Below are 14,185 nucleotides of genomic sequence, written 5' to 3'. Positions count from 1 at the left end.
AGTCAATCCAAGAAATATTCTGGAAAACTGAGCGATTTTGTTTTACATGAATTGACACCCGCCTCCAGGTCAGCTGAAGTGATAGCATGAACTCTGGGTGATTCTGTAATTTGGTCCCTGGGTGTATAAGTAACGCGTTCGTTCAGAAAGGGCATATCTCACACGTGATTTGTTCCCACATCTATGGATTAGACCCGACCAACTCTAATCCGGGCAGCGTGAAATGAGTGGACAAGGGTGAGCGTTGGAACATGCTGTGTAGTTACAAGTGAATCACAAAATATTATCCGTTCGTTTCTACACAGAAGGTGGATGAGTAAGATCTCTCTAGAGGCAACTGTACGTGGGTATTTGGTTTTCTGCATGGATGAAATTCACATGAAACCTCACCTTCTAATAGATAAAAGTACTGATGATAACATGTTAGTGTCAACCAATGGTTACCATTGTTGTGCTCAGCATGACCGAATAAAGTTTGTCAACCTCCTCAATCAGGCTGAGGTGACGCTAAAGATTTCACAGCCGGCCGTCATCGAAGCATTGGCAGATTTTCTTGAGATGTGGCATAAATTTATACGAAGGCATTTGGACTACTTCTGTCCGGCACATGGTACGCATACGTCGTTTTTGTGACAAGCTTGTGTTATGTGACCTTAGTTTAGCTAAGTGGTTAAGAAGCTTTTTCATAAAGGACGCTACTCACAAGGTTGTTGAAAACTCTTCGACAGGCCACGACCGGTTTTGTCCTTCTTGAGCCTCATCAGGTGGGCGCAGTCCCCGAGTTTCCGTCAACCTTATGTTCTACTTGAATCCAAATTTCACTGTTTTCGAGAACTACACTCATTTGCAAATCAATTTGGTCTTCACGAGAGACTCAACTGAATCTCTCGTTTATGATATTCTACAACTTAATGTGCTGCACACAGGCCGCCTCAGGTTTCAGTTGGAACGATATTCGAGATATCGCAGTGGATTCATTTGAGTCTCTCGTGAAAACCAAATTGAATTGGTTAAGGGGGTCTTTCGAGAATTCTCTTTGTCATTCAGGAAATTCTATTAGTTTTGTGTGTATGAATAGGTCACTGAGTGGCATTGATATGGTAGACAATTGTAACGATGTACCTCAGACGTCACAACGAGAGTTGGATCTACGAAGCTAAGAAGTGCTCGTTGTGAAATGGATATACTTCAGTAACTTTCTTAATTAATCTATCTTCCAGTGTAGAGGCATCTCACGGACTGCGGATTCCTGGATTGAACTGGGGGACGAGTTGAAGGTCGCCCTTATTCACTCCCATGGATTACAACAAACTTTGTATCCTACAGAGCTGCGTGTTTCGCAGGGGCCCAACTTTACTTTTCCAGAAGCACTGCTTGGATCTGCTGTCAATGCTAAAGGACTGGTTTCAATTTAAATAGTCTGCCATCCAATGGCTTCATTTGTTGTAATCCTTCGGGCATGCAAAACTATCCGAGTTGAGAAAGGAGAATTCTCCCATTTGTGTGGCCATTATTGCCTGCCTTGCAGGATACACGTGGACTTTGGTGCTCAATGGCTTCATTTGTTGTAATCCTTCGGGCATGCAAAACTATCCGAGTTGAGAAAGGAGAATTCTCCCATTTGTGTGGCCATTATTGCCTGCCTTGTAGGATACACATGGACTACATTTGGTGCTCTACGAATACCTTCAAAACTCAGCAGAAAAGTGTGCAGTTTCAGGCCTGGGTAGCAAGCAGATGTATCTCAGTTCCAAAACTTGGCAGGCAAAGCCTGCCTCAGAGGCAAGCCTGGCACACTGCTCTCAAGCCATACAGACGTTCTTACGCACACACCGTATTAAATTCTAGCGGATAATGACAGCAAGATCTGGCGTTTTTGCTGATGATTCTACGCGCATTGACAACCACACAGTCACTTGTCAACTCGGTTTATCAAAGACCACTCTCCACACGTTCGCCAGTTCCACACCCTCAATTCTATTCACACTGTGACGCTTAGTGATTTCTACCGCTTCGGCTATCATCCGCTGTGGTGTGAATCGTAGTCCCCGTCTGAAAACTTCTACAATATCGAGATCTATTCTATGCCCCTTGTCTAAGGCATGTACCGCCATCGCCGAGTCTTTGACCAGCGTTTGGTATTCTTCCGCATTTCCTGATGGTTTGTTTATCCTCCTTTTATGCTCTCCAATTCTGGTGTGCAATTCCCTGCCAGTTTGTCCAATGTAAACCTTAGTTCAATCTTTGCAATTGATTTTATACATACAGTCCCTAGTCCTTTCAAATGCACCAAGACTGAACGCACCGTTCCCCCCGCCCTGGAAANTCCCCCCCCTGGAAAGCCACTCTACTGTTGGCTATGTTCAGCAGTCTTCGAATAACCTCCGATGCTCCTGCTTTATATGGAATGGCTGCTGTGCCAATCCATTCCATGCTGGATCTAGATATCGGAGCCAATATCACTCTTATATGACGCAGCAATAAGTCACCGGTTTTTACCAAGCTCTNGAAAACGAGGATTAGTCAACCGTTTTCAGTTTTCTTGGTCATTCTAGATTTGACAGAATTAGTACCGATGATGGGAAATTTCTCACATGAGCCTGTTGCAACCGGGTTGGGCTGTTCGGTTGGTCCTGTCAAGGCAGTGATAAATTCCTATCAAGCGATTGCATTCGAGAAGTTTTTGGTGCGCTGCAGACATGGGTGTGTGCGGATGGTTGGCTTCCATATCGTCCACTATAGCCCAGGCACATGGAAACACTCGAGTTTGTAGGTCGGTCTGGAGAGCCTATCAGTCAAGCTCTATACCAGGCTTGGATAAGTTGGTTCGTAGGGTTCGTGAGAGATATCAGTAGCAGGATTTGTCAACACTCGCCAAATTTAAGCAAGCCGAATTGATTTTTTTGCATTTATACGTATATGGTTGTGTGAATCCACGAAAGACTTTCTCACGTTCATGGCTAAACAATATTTTTACTCATCATAGACTCCTACACACTTGCTGTTCACTTGTTACACAATTTACTATTCTCAGCAACTAGTCCAAGTTTTTTAATAAAACTCGATAGCTGACAAAACCTAGTTCCAGGAGGTACCAATGGCGTGGAGACAATTTGCATTCAAATTGGAAAAGATACGGGTATATTTAAAATTCAGGATGTGCGGAGAAACTGACAGGCATTCTGGTGTGACAATCCGCTCTAAAAGTTCCAAGTGGTTATGTGGTAAGCCAGTTTCTGGACACCTGAAGGGATGAACTTTGTGCACGTTACATCCCACAATGTGGCGACAACGACTTGAGCTATCGATTTGATGAGTTTCGACTATCCTGCTACCCGAAAAAGGAAGAAGGCCTTCGCTGCGGAGTTATTTACTAGAAAATGCCAACTGACCGATTACAGACCGTTGGACAGGGAAGCAAAACTCCCATTTGCATCTAATTTACAAAAACTGGACATCCATCTTCTCCTGAACACGTCTTCTTAAACTTTCCTGGATATTCATTGACTCCAATCATTCATTGCTCAAATCCAAGCAAAGGTTACAAAGTTCGCAATATATCTTCCTTTTTCAAGAGGTCCAAAGCAAAATTTCAAGAACACAAGCTACTCACATGCCTCTCCATCAGTAGTATCATCGTTACATCCGGACACAAGCTTCATTCATTAGGTTCGTCTCAGCATATTCTATCCTTCCCAGGAATTCCATGTAGCTGCGCAACTGGTTAGAAAAGACCGGTTGCCAAAGCGAACTTAGTTTGCGGAGCCGATGGTATTTGATGAATCCAGTGAACCATAAATTATGTTAAACAGACAAGTTAAACAGTGTTTGGCGACGATGGTTTCGTGTTTTTAGTATAAAGCTAAGCAAAAGCTTGCTCGGTTTCAGCTTCTCAGTGGTCCCGTGCACACGACGTGATAACGGTTATTGTCCATTGCTTGGCATAGTTTTTTCTGAGTTAAAAGTACATGGGTTTGCTTTCGTGTACACCATCTTGTATAAGCAACAGAATTCGAAGTTACATGAAAGGGCGGGGTAAATTGTCTCATGTATGCTTCTCATAGACATATGGATTCCAACCACAACCTTTAGGAATCACATGCGCTTGAGAATTAACACTAATTGGGGAATCAAATCGATGGAGTATACCTTGGGCTTATTTACATAATGGAGTTGCTGGGACTGTGGACTCGATGAAGCCCCTCATAATCAACAACTTATTGGCAGTTTTCCTCAAAATCCGCATTGAACAACCAGTCTAACGACTCCGCTGCGAACATACTCATGAATTTTCTTTGATATCCAGCTGTAACACCTTTTTGGTGCCTAGCCGCTATACCAACCGAAGGAAGCACGAGCGCCGAGATACTGCCTGGTTATCCCAGCCTAGACAGGGAAAGTCCAGAGACAGAGGTCGGGTTCGAACTTGAACCTTTTATTGGCAGTTTTCCTCAAAATCCGCATTGAACAACCAGTCTAACGACTCCGCTGCGAACATACTCATGAATTTTCTTTGATATCCAGCTGTAACACCTTTTTGGTGCCTAGCCGCTATACCAACCGAAGGAAGCACGAGCGCAGAGATACTGCCTGGTTATCCCAGCCTAGACAGGGAAAGTCCAGAGACAGAGGTCGGGTTCGAACCTTGAACCTTCCCGTCAGTAATTTCGCGCTCTAACCACTGAGTCATCTCTATCTCCTCTGTTTGATATAGGTGGTGTGAGAACAGGTTTGAAACACTGACGAGTTTTGCGCTGTTTTGGGCCAACCAGGTTGATGCATTCTCAGGAGGCCGTGGTAGTTGGCCCCCCTTGATCCTCAAACAGAGCCAAGTGTGTGAACATTTATCCCATAATAACTGTGGTGGAAAGGATTCATAGGCTTTCTTGCCGCATAATCACTGAAACTTGTAAACACTTCTTTCGTTAACTTGGCCTGCCAAGTTTGATTAGTTCACTGCGGTTCATGTGACCCATGTTTTTACGAGTGTCCGGTATTTGAACTTCTGCGTTGAATATTTGTCCATTGTTTGTCCGTTCGAGAGCGCTGATTATGGTCAAAACGTAGTGGGGCATTGCTTTGTGTATAGCGCCACTAATTCCCTCACTCATGTAGACCACTCGCAACTCAACCAATAACCAATGAACCTTAATCACACGCATTATAATCCATTGATCAGAGAAAGCTTCGAAGAAATTCAGTAGTATCAGAGAGGTGACTGTGTTCAGGATGAAGAAGGCAACAAGCACAACCGTAGGGGATACTGGAGAAATCCTCAATTGATGCTGTTAGATAAGATGAGTTTTGTGTATAAAAATGACTTCTCAATACCTAGAGTCAGAAGAGAATTGATATGCACTACGGCTAAAGAGAAAGCCATAGAAACCAGTCAACGCTGTTTTCTCATGTGACGGTTCCTTCTGAAGATATTTACTCTTTTCATCACGAATACACTCCAGACACTACTTTTTAAATATATTCCGTAAAAAATACGCCCACTGCTATTTCCTGATTAGCTTATCAGTGTTCATCACCCAGTATCCTACTACTATGTTTTGTTAAAACAAATTGATCATGGACATTCAAACATTCTGATCTCATGAAATGCGACAATTCCGGTCCAACATGAATGCATTCCATCTTTAATTATGAGCTTTCCTTTATTTTCATGATACTGACCTTGGAACTCTGTCTGTCTTACTTTGCAGCTTTCTGTACTTTTCAAACGTGCAAGAACTGTGCCATTCAAACAACTGAGCATTGCGATTGCTACGACATCTCCTAATCGGCTACATGGGATGGACATACTGCACACAATTCGCATGGGTCGGTTTGCGGCCAATTGGTCGTTTTTTGTCTGTTTTTCTATAAGGGAATAGAAGTATTTGTTCAACAATCGTGATGGCAAGTTAATGTTCATTTCGTTTGCATTTTTGTTCCCTGAATCTCCTCAGAATCAAACGCCGACGCAGAGTTGTTCAGTCTACAGCACATTCAAGACGGAAATCCGACCAGGATCTATGGGTAGACTTTCACAAACGGACTGGACTAGGAGTAGATCCCATCTTGGTGGTAGCAGTGTGCCGAGACAATAGAAACCGCTAGTGATTCACATACGTAGCTACCTGGTGGAACTACAGGGTCTTTTCGAGGAGCACTTGGCTTAGCGCCTCTGAACCAGATTTGGCTCGCTGTAAAACAAGGTCTGCAAACTAATCAAAATAGTTCCTGGAACAATGGTTAGATAGGGTAGTGAATTACCGGGGTTAATGAATATCAAGTATTTTTGGCGTCGATTGGCTCATTCGTATTTGGATCCGGTGGACACAGCCCAAAATTCGAGGCCTACATACTAAGAAATGTTTCTTCTTGGGCGGTAGTGAAACAACTTCACTTGGGAATTCATGACTTTTAAACGACTCAAGACCACTGAGACACCTGAAAAAGTATCAGACCATGCCTTTGAGAAGAGCTCGGTGAAATCGGTACATTTTCTTTCCATCTAGTAGGTGCAGCAAACCGGTAAGCATTTGAACGATTTCGAGTGTTTTACTGAAATAATTTTCGTCTCATAAATCTGCCGCGAAAGAAGCACCGTATTGTTAACTGGAAGGTCAAATAGGAAGTTTCTAGATAATAACATAGCAAGAATGCTGTAACGTTGCGGGTTATGCCAGCCAAACCAGGACAAATTATACTGTAAATCATTAGTAATTGAGCACGTCTCTCCCCTTGTGAAGAGGACGGCATCACACAGAACGAAATTCCAAAGTTGGAAATTTTTATAGCTATCCAAATCCTGGTCGCAAAAGTGATGTCTATGAATTAGTATTCTGTTTGAAGTGACGTCTATGTGGCATTGTCAACAACCCATATGCATTCTTCTGGAAGAGTATGGTGATCGTGATTTTGAATTGGTTCAGACCTGACAAACGTTGGTTTTGCCGGTACGGTTTGACAGGTTGCATGATTTCCTTCCTTGGTGGAATGGCGCATGGATTGCAAAAGTTACGTTAACCGTTTTCGAAGATCTGAACGGAGCCACTCAAATACGGACTTTGTTTATCCTTGTCCAGAATTTTAGGAACGAACTGCGTGTGTCCACGATAACTGTCTAAATTGTTTGTACCATTTGCCGAGTCTAATGCTGATCATCGGGGACCTATTCTCTCTTCATTCAAGTTATACGTTCTCCATCCTAGAATATTATATATTATGTGTTTGAGATAGTCTTTATCCGCATTCACCTGTGCTCGATGATTTCAAGCATAGGGTTTCCCCCATTCATATTATCCACTTGTGAATCAACCGCTAAGAGAAAAGACGTTTAGAGCGTCCCCTCGTACAGAATTCAGTGAAGGAGACATGAAGAAAACAAACATATGACCCATTTTGGAAATAAATTGTGTTTAAAACGGAAACAAACTTTATTCTACCTCAGCGTGTGAAGATGTATCGGAACAGGTGTCAGTGCATCTAGATGGGTTATGGAGAAAGCGGACCATATTCCGAAAAATGTCATTCCGAAGTACATGAAAACGGAAACCAGAAGATCAACTATACTGAACTGATTCTCCATCAGACGAGAGAGAGAGCTCGGGAGACCAGGCAAAATACCTATTTCATGCGACAAATCTCCCCTTAACTAATGCAGTCGCGGGTAACACGAAGTATTTTTGAAACGCTCCAGCCCTTCGTGTCAGAATTTCATTCAATGTTACTTGGCTCACCGTCGAAAAGTGTCTCATTTCACTGCTTACCCGGACTATTTGAAGATCTGATTCAATGTATGAAGCCTGATGAACGAATTCACATATACTGATTGGGTTTGACTGTCCACGCATTGATTTGTCTCCGCATCAGTCTTTTTATTCCTTTCTCGTTGGGAATTCTCCCTATTTTCATGACTTTGACTTAGTGCTTTTCAGCTGCAAGCTTTCACGTTTATACCTCGTTTGTTTTGCTGCACTCGTCCTTCACAGAATCCTCGAAAGCAAAAGTACATGAAAATAGAGACTGATAAAGCTAAGGTAAAAACTGCTGTTCCGAACAAATGAAACTACACTGATGATTACGGTCACCAGATTTGGCAAATCCTGCAGTCGGTCACCTTGGTATGTCGATTTTCAGTCGAGTGCCCTCTCATTTGTGGTGTTCTCTCTAAGGGGGAGGTTGGTAAACTTGTTTGAAAACTAACAAATTTGTTTTGTAGAACGGTTCTGTCTGTCACAACTTTCATCTGCTTCATCGCCATTCGAGGAGGCATGATCAGTGTGGCGTTAAATGGATGGATTCTCTCTTCGTGCTTGCGTTTATATGGCTTGAGAAGAGCAGGTTTAGGCTATAACCTGATTGGCTATTGTTAATCATCTGACATAGCCACGACCAATCAGATTACAGCTTGAAACTGCACTCTGGAAACTACACAAGTGTAAGCACGGAGAGCACTGATGTTTTCTCGAATGGTGACAATATGCTAGTCAATCGCCAGCCTCGACAATCAGATCAACAACCAACTGATCAGTTACCAATGAACGCACCAATAATCCATCAGATTACCAACACTTTCGTAACTTCCTCTGTGAGGGCAGAAGAGGTCATTTCAGAGTTAATCAGAGGATATTTCTAAATGAGCTACCGAAAGCTTCCAAGATTGTCGCGTAAATTCGTCAAACTCATTTGACCGGTGGATCCCTGCATTGAATCAGCCACCTGACATACAACACGAGACTCAAGTAGCCCGTCCGCCTATAAAACGCCAGGCGTTGCCATCACAAAACTAGACTCATTTGGTGAACACTGATGCCTCCGTGCCGTACAACCATGATTTACTTGAAAGCCTCATTGTGATGAGAGGAATAAAAGTGGACGGGAAAGTGACTTGGTACTAGCATGCCACAACCATTCCGAGGTGCATACATCTCCAGACACTCATTCAGGCAGTTCGAATGGAAAGTTACAAGATGAACAGCGACATTTTGCGGCGTCTCCAACCAAGCGCAATGGGGATCACGCGGTCCTCATCTTGGAAGGCGTGTTACACCGAAGCCGAGCCATTCCAACACCGGGTAAAATTAAATCAATTGCGACGAGTTCTGATCCAAATGACGTACCATAGGCAGACAGATGCTAATACCAATCTACAACCCACCGGTTCTCAATTCCTAGCTCCGAATATATATTCCTTTCCCAAGGTACAAGAACCAGTAAGACGACCTCATATGCAATCAACTCGCACGCCAAGTGATCTCTGATATCTCAGGTGAAAAGTTACTAGCATTGTCCACCTGAGTAGATGATACACAAGGCCAGGGGACAGAAAAATTTGTGCATTTAACGGAGATTACAAGCAGCTATCCGTACGACACTGTTCGCATTTCACTGTACCCCAAACACACAAGGAAGAGGAAAGGAGTTAATCCCACCTGTTTGCTTTCAGTGAAATGTATTCACCCCAACCTCCGGGACACGCCACGTACAAAGGTGCCAACGTCTATGACCCTAGTGTACTGACCCCAGCTTCTGTTTGCGGTTAGTGAAATGCATTCATGCGAACTCCGCGTACAAAACTCAGGAGTTGCAGCATAAACAGAAGCTTACAGTTACAGACTTCTAAATTTTAAAGGAATGTTCTCTTCCCAGTGTTCAATATTCCCGGCTTAGGAATCCACGATCAATTTTGATCAATAACACTTGTTTTACGAACTGGAAATCCAATGAGTCGTGTTGCTGTGAGCAAGGGTTGCACCATCCTACTGCTTCAGTTGCCCGGTGAATCATCACCATGGTTCCCTGCTACAGTCCTGCCGTACAACCGAGAGGAAGACAAGCAAAGCCCCCAATTTTAAGAAAGTTGGTTTACACTACCCGAAGCACTTTAAGGGGATGGGTGTAAATGACCAGTTACACTACCCATTTGGATATATATATACCCCTGGAGAGTGACGGTGTCAACAAAAACAACAGGTCACATAGAATCCAAACGCCGAATACAGACGTCTGCATCACCTTCGGAGAGATAGAGGCTGACTTAACCTCTCGTGCTCTGGAAGCTACCGGCTTAGAATATTCCTGAAAAAGCATCCAGATTAATCAAACGCCGGATTGTTTCCTCCCAGTTTACAACTGAGTACAAATTTCCATATTAGACATCAAAACATGCGTCCTTTACTTTAGCAGGCAGCGAATGTTCATCCAGTATAAACACACAACCCTGATTTCGTTAGTCGCCAGAAAGTTAGACCTCAACCGACAGATTCAAATTAGTTTCCCAGCTCAAATATTCCTGAAAGCATACTTTCCAGTAGCAACTACCAGTTATGTCTTTGAACCGCAAGAAACTGGATGACCGAATTCTGAAAGTCACACACTTCGTGATTTTCCTTCTGAAAAGTAAAGAAGTCAACTGGTCAGATTCGAAGCCGTTTCAGGGTAAATTGGTGCCGGTCGACCAAGAAAACATCACTCACACAGCGTTTGCTCCTGGCGAAAAATCGACCGAACATGGTAATTTATCAACACAGAATGAACAACAGTATGTCGGGTGAGTCCCTGACTCTAGATACCTCCTATCCGACATGGGATTAGCTAAGGGAAGGCTAGAGGACATTCACAATGATTACGCTGCCGAACCAAATTAAACTAGGGTATTACGGTGTTCTCACACATCTACAGAAGGAAGTCGTCAGAATACTTCCCAAAATAGTCACCATCATCAATGACAGCAACATCAGTGTTGGCACTGATGCTTCACTGCCCAAAATAGTCTCAAAGTTCGCAGTGGATTGGCTGGTATTATCAAGTGGTGGTCGGATTTGAAACTCAGGTTCGTTATTGAATATCGAGCATCTAATCCTTCCTTCCCCGAGAAATTTACGCCTTGCAGGGAGCTGTCATTCTGAAGCGTTCCATACTTAGGAACCATGGCAAGTTGGATTTCAGCGTCCCATCGTAGCCAATTTGGTGGCAGCGAAATTAAACTACTACCTTGGAATGAAGTAGATGGTATTTACCGCAAGAATGACTGATAGCATGAGGCAAAAAAGACGTGACCCGAAGCCACGTGCCGTCCCGACATAGGAGAACTAGTGTTAACTAGTGCTAACTTCAGCACTCCGGACGCATTCAATTCCCCAGAATGCAATTATACTGGTTCTTAAATGAAGGGAAAACTTTGGAACACCGTACCATCACATGAAAGCCTTAATCAATGAAACCAAAGAAAGGGCCGCCGTTGAGCGCAAGTGCGACAGAGGCACAGAGGAATTCGGCATTAGAACACTAGCTGAAAAAACCGACTAAGCGAGTATGTTGTCAGCCTTCGAAACGGGGCAACATGACCCAACACCGTAAAAGCTCGGACCTACAAACATTAGGGACTCGCTCTCAAGGGGAATTTCCAGCAAAAACCCCAGGACCCGTTATCCTTACGGTTTGCCGTGAAGCCAGGATCGTCTTCTGACAAGCAGGCACATTAGGCCTTACAAAATCGGGGACAAACACAAGTGATGGAAAGACTATACCCCTGCTGAGTACTAGTGGCCGAGTTTGTCGCTGAAGTACGAATCTAAGACAAATCGACTCAGGTTGCCATGGCAACTAATTGAGGTGATCTAGATCCCGAATTGCATTCTGCCCCGTACGGACCACCACAAGAAGCAATAGCATAGAGTAAAGCGTTCCATTGCTAGTGCGAATGACTACGTCCACCCACTGGGGAAGTGGAGTTACAATGATAGATTGTGTGCAGGTTATTCAAACGCGACGACTGAGCGAAACAGTGCTTGAAGCCCTCAATATACACTTATCACTCCCTGCCCAATCATTTGTCACCATATAGAGGTCTTCTCGGAAATTTTAGTTCAGACGTCTTTCCAAGTGGGGATATTTGATCTTAGGGCGCGTATTCGTTATTGATCGCCTTGCTACACTCGCACTTAGTCCCCAGTTGGATACCGTGACATGAATAGATACCAAATTAGGACATACTCACTTACCTCGCTCGGTAAAAGATTTGGCCCATATCACGAAACACGGGTCCGAGAACCTGTCGCGGTAAAGTACAGATGCATTCAATCACGGCAACAACGGCCAAGGAGCACACGACTTTTGCAGCGTCTACTGGTATCAGAGAAGGCAATCGCGTCAGGGCTATCTTCGCTGGACGCATTCACAGAACCTACAGTCGTGCGCACAGTACGAAGGTCATGTTTGATCCTGTGGTTAGGTCACAGTCCAGCGGCATAGCGGTATCAATAGTGGCATCAAAAGCAGCAGTATATGAACCCGAAAACCCATTAACACCCACCTGCTCGCAGCATCACTTGGTTATGTGGGCAACTATACGGAACGCCTTCATGTTCGAGATGACCCAGTGGTTAAGGGGCGAACTCACTGACAACAAGGCCCGAAGTCAACCGAAATTCCGCATCCCAACTATCCCTGTCTACGCTTGGGAACAGGAAGTTACTCATCCCTCGCTCTTCCTTCGCGTGGTGTGGCAGCCTGTTGTTGAAATATGCACTCGATTGTGGCTTTCATAGACGCTAGCATCCTTCGCTTAGCCACGCTCAGACTCATTTGAACCAGTCACCAAATATCATTCGGGAACCTCGCTAGGTGGCCATTATATCAAAAAGTTAACAAGCGACGTCGACCACAGTGCACTCCGATCGGATGGTAGAAACTTTCACCAGAACCATGTCACACAATCGATGAAGCAGTATCTCGACCGGTGGCAGTGTCAATTGTCACAAATCTACCTTCTACATACCGAAAGGCCAGTTAGTACGCCTACCGCCACATTATCAGTTGAATTCTAGCAACCGAGGACACACTCCTTGGGCCGGCCGACAGTCTGATCACTTCGCAAACGGGGCAATTGAATCAGTGAGTGGGGAATGCGCTTTCCACCAACTAACTCGGAAATACAAAGCTAGATCGAGCTGACATATCCCTAAAAACGCTCCTAAATTCACACATGGGGAAGGCAATTAAACCACATACAAATCACATACCAATATTTCACCACATTACCAACCACGTACAAATCTACCCGCTGCAGTGGAAGCTTAAGTCTCTCGGATCACCTGACTTACCCTCGTTAAACGAAGTGGGCCTATGTTGTCCACAACATAAGAATGTGACTGAAAAGAAGACATCCAGGATTGGTTTATTCCTTTGACTTCGATGCCCACCGCCATGGATCAGCTGGCTGTGCGCAACCTAGTGCCACGCCGCTGCTGGTCACGTGAGGAGTGCACTGTATGGACATTTATCGTCGTTTTCTGGGATGAAGCTGTTTGCTGACCAGGAGCAGGGAAAGTTTTGGTTTCTCCAACATCATTTGGGGAAAGTGCATGCTGGCACATAACCAATATGGCATCTGTACACAAATGTCCACATTGGCAACGACCTCAGGAGACGTGGGATGGGTCGACGAATAGCTGCATCAGGTATCCAGAGTTCATAGGCGTAATCCATACAGCATAAGTTAGTTTTGCTACTACCATAAACAGGCAGCAAAATGGTGTCTTACACCCACAGTTTGAACTAAAGTTGACTTGTGTTCCGTTCTGGGCAGAAAGAGTGCCTCCCCCCATCTGATACCGATTAGGAACCTCTAGGAAGCCCCATGCACGAGGCTACCAACAAATATGACCCTAAAGTACTGTAAGTTGGTAACTCCAAAGCGGGAACGCGGAAGCACCGCGCAGGATATGATGGCAGGTCGATCTGGAAACATTAGGCGCATCGGCGAAAACATCTGATGGAACGAAGACGCGTGGTGATGCTACGCCTTAGTTGTGTTCAATGTTGCTTATACATCAGTCCCTTCAAAAAGTAGATGAATAATGCAAAGGCAAAACCACCCTACTCCATCTACTAACGACAAAAAAGTCGGCTACAATTTTGCCACACAGGACAGCCTAGTTCGATTGGTGTGGAATCGCGGAGGGTCAAACGAATCAGACAAAACGCCGATAGTACGCCAATTTGGTTCTCTTCGGATTAACCTTATTCAAACGTCAATTCAATTTATCAGCTATAAACCATACCATAGGCACATTGATCCCAGCCGCTACGGCTTCGACCACCGGAAAACGAAGGCAATGGCACATCTGGTTAGTTTGGGAATTGGGTACCTACGAATTGAATGCGACAGCATTGATGCAAGAGCGCCAAT

This window comes from Opisthorchis viverrini (genome assembly GCF_000715545.1).
Source record: "Opisthorchis viverrini unplaced genomic scaffold opera_v5_96, whole genome shotgun sequence".
Classification (NCBI taxonomy): domain Eukaryota; kingdom Metazoa; phylum Platyhelminthes; class Trematoda; order Opisthorchiida; family Opisthorchiidae; genus Opisthorchis; species Opisthorchis viverrini.
This window is presented reverse-complemented; position numbering follows the sequence as displayed.